At 49.1% G+C, this 6,119-nt stretch overlaps 1 protein-coding gene across 4 annotated transcripts in view; it reads left to right on the top strand.

The window, feature by feature from the left end:
- The window catches only part of RNASEH2B (ribonuclease H2 subunit B), a 47,831-nt gene that overhangs the window by 420 nt on the left and 41,292 nt on the right, over window positions 1–6,119 (top strand). The window lies entirely within an intron of this gene.

Genomic DNA, 6,119 nt, shown 5'->3' on the forward strand with positions numbered 1-6,119 from the left:
CCCGCCAGTTCAAAGAGGGCAGAGGGCTTTTCCTGCTCTGGACTCCTCTTTGCAATCTCGGGGTTGATCTTAGGAGTGTAGGTTGTAGCCTTGTTGGTCTGAGGGCGTAGGCAGACAAGGTTCTTTGGGTTAAATCCGGTATCCTTTCATCACACCAACTCAAAGGCTTTATCTTATCAATCGTTTTGCCCATGTAATGGCGCCACTGCCACATGACACCCTTGAAAGGATCTCAAGGGGCCCCAGGGTGCCATGGCACCCTGGTTTGAGAATTACTGTTCCAAAGACATGGAAACAAACAAAAAGCCAGCGCTTGACTTTCAGCTGGCTCCGCCCCTGCACCAAGCACAGTGTGCGCCCAGAAGAGGCCTCGAATTGGTGGACCCAGCTCACACAACGCCTCTATGGGTCACACACTTCAGCAGGGCTCTTTGGTACTTTTATCTAATAGCTGATTGAATCACCTTTAGGTAAAAGCGCCAAAAAGCCCTGCTGAAGTGCCCAGTCCATATAGATGTTGGGGAGCTGGGTTAAACTGATGCGCTTTCCCTTCCTTCACTGCCTTCCTCCCCCACCCAACATCTGTCAGTGGCCATAGTAACAGGACGTGCTCAAGTGGTAGGGAATTAAGAAAGCAATTTCACGGTCTTAGTTTCCTCCAACCTCTCCTTCCCCCAACACACTTGTGCACACTGACATACTAGATATACAGGACAGGGATTCAGTTTTTATTTTGACATCTATGCAGACTACAAATTAAATCTAAGTACTGTATCAAATAACTGTCTGTGCTAACAGATGTCCTTGTCCTGCAAATATTTACAAACGTGCTTAACGTCATGTATTGAAGTAGTCAGTTCTGTGCAGAAAGTTAAGCTCCGAAGTAAGTGTTTGCAGAATTGGAGCCAGAGTTTGTAACTTTTATGAAGCCAGGCAGTTTGCCTTGCAGAGCTTACCAGTTTTGCCAGCATGGTTCCAACAAGGTTGATTAAGTACGCCAGGCTTGTGCAAAGTGTATAAAGTTCAGTAGCACAGAGTTTTGAAAATCCATCGCAGATAACTTTCGCTGCTGACATGCTTGACCTACAGTTGGTTTTATGCAAGACTCTTGAATAAAATATCTAATTGTCTGGTGCATTTGCTGAAATTCTCCTATGGCTCTGTTTGCAAAATTAGGTCCATGCTTTCCAGATTTCCAGAAGAGAGGTTTGGGTTTGTTGTTTTTTTTAAAAAGTCTGATGACCAAAAAACCTTTATGAAAGTAACTCCTAAGTCTAATGAATGAGTAAATAAATTTAGCTCTATCAGAACAGCTATTACTCTGATGGGTAGTCTTTAATCATGGTAACTTCATAGTCTTCAGTGGGACTGTTCACTTAGGTAAGGACTACATAAATAATTGTGGAGTCAGTCTTGCTTTTATAATTCTTGTGACCCTTTTGTGGGGCAGGTGAATAGCAAGTTTTTATGTTGGGTAGAGGAGTGGCCATGAGTATACAGGGTGGAAAGAGACTAATTTTTGTGTTTGTCCATGAAGCCCAAAAGAGCTAATTATTACTTTTTCTTCCTGGAATCTATGTGCATCCTCAGGGTGTAATTCTGCAAATACTTAAGCAACCTTGTAACTGCTCATTGGAGTAGTCTAACTACTAGAATAGCTCATTTGGGTAATGATGTAATGTACCACCCTGCACAATTTAATAGCATTTCCACCTGGATATGCATCATTCATCTTGCTTTGCTTGTGACTTTTTACACTAATGGAGATGATGGCTTGTTCTGCAAAGAGGCCAGAGGTCTTGGAGTCAATCTAGAAAGAAATGGGAAACTGAAATTAGAGGACCTGTCAGCAGGGTGAAATTTAAGCATTGAGAAATGAAACAGAAACTCACTTCCTAAATCCTGTGTACTTTGATATCATTCAAGCCTCAAGTAGCACAACAGCAACTTCCTGTACCAAAACAGTATAATATACAGTGCTACAAAGTTAAGGTCTTGAGATTGCAGCTATTGAAACACATGAGTAAGTTTGCACATGCGAGTTAGCCCATTGTCTTGAGAAAGTTTTAATGATTTTACTGAGACCGTTGAACATCTATCACATGGTTTTTAGTTGCTAATGGTAAATTGTATTGGAAGCGCTATATCAATCTTTCATAAATATGCTAAAGCTTAATATGAAGCTTCTTCATTAAAGTTGGTGACCTGTTTTTTCCATATGCTTCAACACTAGAAATGTCAACATAATATCAGTACATGAAACAGAACTTGAGAAAATGCTGAACAGTGCATCTGGAAGGCTGAACTCTGAATATTTCAGTCTCCAGAATATGTGTGTGGTTATTTTGCCTTGTAGATTGACCCTTTTGCTTTCTGCTTATAAAATGCTTGGAGTTCACTGATAACAATGGATTGAACCAAGGAAACAAATTTCACTTTTGCTGCTTGAATTTTACATTAATTTCAGTTTTCTTGGTTCTGGGCTGCTTGCAGGACCTGTACAATCAGACCTGTACAATCTTGCAGAACTGGCCATGATCTCAGAATTAAAGTCACATAAAGGTAATGGGTGGTCAGTTGGACTCCTCAACATCCTTTGGAAATTGTGGTGTTGCTTTGTCATGAATTGCTTTTGTTCCCGGCTACAGGGCCAGGAAGTCTGGGTGAGGGTGATCCCCTGCCCTCCATTAATGCTGACTTTCTGAAGGAACATCTTGAGAAGCTGGATACCTTCAAGTCAGCTGGCCCTGACAATCTTCACCCCAGGGTACTCAAGGAGCTGGCGAGCATCATAGCCCAGCCTCTAGCATGGATCTTTGAAAACTCTTGGTGCTCTGGTGTAGTACCCGAAGACTGGAAGAAGGCCAATGTGGTGCCTATCTTCAAGAAAGGGAGGAAAGTGGATCCGGCTAACTATAGGCCCATCAGCCTGACTTCTGTCCCGGGGAAGATCTTAGAAAAGTTTATTAAAGAGGCCATCCTTAATGGACTGGCCGACGTCAACATCTTAAGGGATAGCCAGCACGGGTTTGTTGCGGGTAGGTCTTGCTTGACCAATCTCATTTCCTTCTACGACCAGGTGACCTATCACCTGGACAAGGGAGAAGAGATCGATGTCATATATCTTGACTTCAAAAAAGCCTTCGATCTGGTGTCCCATGATCGCCTCTTGGAGAAACTGGCCAATTGTCGCCTTGGGTCCTCCATGATCCACTGGCTGGAAAATTGGCTCCAGGGTCGGACCCAGAGGGTAGTAATCGATGGAAGTCACTCGTTGTGGTGTCCTGTGACCAGTGGGGTCCCCCAAGGTTCTGTCCTTGGACCCATACTGTTCAACATCTTCATTAATGATGTGGACACTGGAGTCAGAACCGGACTGGCCAAGTTCGCCGATGACACCAAACTTTGGGGCAAAGCATCCACACCAGAAGACAGGCAGGTTATCCAGGCTGACCTGGACAGGCTCAGCAAGTGGGCGGACGAGAATCTGATGGTGTTCAACGCCGATAAATGCAAGGTTCTCCACCTTGGGAAAAAAAACCCGCAGCATCCTTATAGGCTCGGCAGTGCTATGTTGGCTAGCACTATGGAAGAAAGAGACTTGGGGGTCATCATTGACCACAAGAGGAACATGAGCCTGCAATGCGATGCGGCGGCTAGTAAAGCGACCAAAACGCTGGCTTGCATCCATAGATGCTTCTCAAGCAAATCCCGGGACGTCATTCTCCCCCTGTACTCGGCCTTAGTGAGGCCGCAGCTGGAGTACTGTGTCCAGTTTTGGGCTCCACAATTCAAAAAGGATGTGGAGAAGCTTGAGAGAGTCCAGAGAAGAGCCACGCGCATGATCAGAGGTCAGGGAAGCAGACCCTACGATGACAGGCTGAGAGCCCTGGGACTCTTTAGCCTGCATAAGGAAGAATTTCTTTACTGTCCGAGCCCCCAAGGTCTGGAACAGCCTGCCACCGGAGGTGGTTCAAGTGCCTTCATTGAACACCTTCAAGATGAAACTGGATGCTTATCTTGCTGGGATCCTATGACCCCAGCTGACTTCCTGCCCTTTGGGCAGGGGGCTGGACTCGATGATCTTCCGAGGTCCCTTCCAGCCCTAATGTCTATGAAATCTATGAATGACATGCGGTATGTCTACACTCAAGGAGTGTGATAAAAGGCACGCTATTCAGTAGGGGTGCACTGATAATGATTTTCTGTGCTGATACCAATGGCTGATTATTGACCAGCCATATTGGCCAGTACTGATCAGATTGCCAATACGCAGCCAGGCAGCATGTAGAGCAGCATCTAGCTGGTAAGTCTGTTGAGGGGAAGGGGCGTGGGGGCACAGATTGAGGCCCCTGTGGTGAGGGAGAGAGTGGGGCTGGTTCTTGGGGTTGGGGCAAGTGCTGCCCAGCTGGGGTGGGGTGGGGCAGGGCGGGACACGGGACATAGCTAGTAGCTCATCCACCTTCCACCGCTGTGTGCACCCTTGGGGGAAGCATGGGGAGGTGTGTGCCCCCTTGAATCTGTGCATGGGGTAAGGATGGGCAGCCATTGTACACTCGGGGCCAGGGCTGCTCTGGCTTCTTCCCAGCGGCTGCACTCAAACTGGGTGGGGCAGGTGGTGGTGGTGACACTGGGAAGGAGAATTATTGGTGGGGGGGGCTATGGCAAAATTTGGGTCAGCTCTGGCCCCCCTGTAGCTCCCCCTCCCAGTGCCACCCTCCCTGCCCAGCCCAAGCGCAGCCACTGGGAAGAGGCTGGAGCAGCCCCAAGCCTGCAACAGGCAGCCTGTTCTTCCCCCATGCACAGATTCAGGGGAACATATGCCATCCGTGCCTTCCCCAGGGTTGTGTGCAAGAGCAGGAGCTGGCCCCCCTCCCCACCTCCTGGATGAGCCACTGGCTCCGTCCTGTGTCCTGTCCCACCCCAGCTGGGCAGTGCCTGCCCCAGCCCCACTCCCTCTCCCTCCCTCACTGTGGGGGCCTTGATCTGCGCCCCCCACGCCCCTTCCCTTCCCGATGCCTTTTCCTCCCAACAGACTTACCTGCCAGATGCTGCTCTCCAAGCTATAGGGCTACACTCCTGACCACGTGCATGCTGCAGCTGTGCACATACACGCAGCATTTATCGGCGATATGATCGGCCAAAAAAAGGCGATTGCTGATACTGTCAGTTTTCCTTTTATCAGTGCCAATATTATATGGACTGATGTATGGGTGCACCTTTACTCTTCAGCATTCCACTGGGTTCAGTTGCAAGTATTTACAGTAGAGCAATGATTGCCCAGGTAAGGTAAAGCTTGTCACCATCATGCTTTATACTAGGATTTTCATATTAGATTTTACTGAGGATTACTGACCCCAAGTATTAAAAAGCCATGAGTTGGGTGACCCAAAATAATATGATTGGTTTAAAAGTTAAGATATTTTATAGAGGTGCATGCACCAATACCTTGGTCCTATATCGGATTGGCACCAATATAAAGAAAATTGACTGTATTGAAAATCGGCCTGATGTGGCTAATAAATGCCCTGTACATGTGCGCAGCCGCAGCGCAGCACAGAATGTAGGCAGTGAGGAGCACAGCCCGGCAGCTTGGAGCGCTGCGTGCAGCTGGTAAGTCTGTTGCAGTGAAAGAGGAGGGGGAAGGAAGGGGCATGGGTGGGCAGATCAAGGCCCCCGTGGTGAAAAGAGGGAGTGGGAGTGGGACTGGGCTGGGGTAGGCATTGCCTGGGTGGGGCGGGGCGGGGCATGGGACAGAGCCATGGCTCATCCAGGGGGGCATGGCTTCTGCTGCTGTGCACACCCCAAGAGTGTATGGAAGGCGTGCGCCCCCAGATCTGTGCAGGGCATGGCAGGCTGGGGCCGGGGTTGTGCTGGGCTCTTCCCGGCAAGGACTGCGCTTGGGGTGGGCGGCGGTGGTGGTGGGAGGGAGGTTGGGGGGGCTACAGTGAATTTTGGGGTGGCTGCAGGCCCCCTCCCTCCCCCGGAGCCCCCACTCAGCACCTTCACCACCTGCCCCAGGCACAGCCCAGCCCAATCAATCCCACCCCACTGGGAAGAGCCCAGCACAGCCCCGGCCCCAGCCTGCAGCGGCATCTCGCCCTGCCTCTGGCCCCAAG

Source organism: Alligator sinensis, unplaced genomic scaffold (assembly GCF_000455745.1).
Source record: "Alligator sinensis unplaced genomic scaffold, ASM45574v1 scaffold324_1, whole genome shotgun sequence".
NCBI classification, from domain to species: Eukaryota; Metazoa; Chordata; order Crocodylia; family Alligatoridae; genus Alligator; species Alligator sinensis.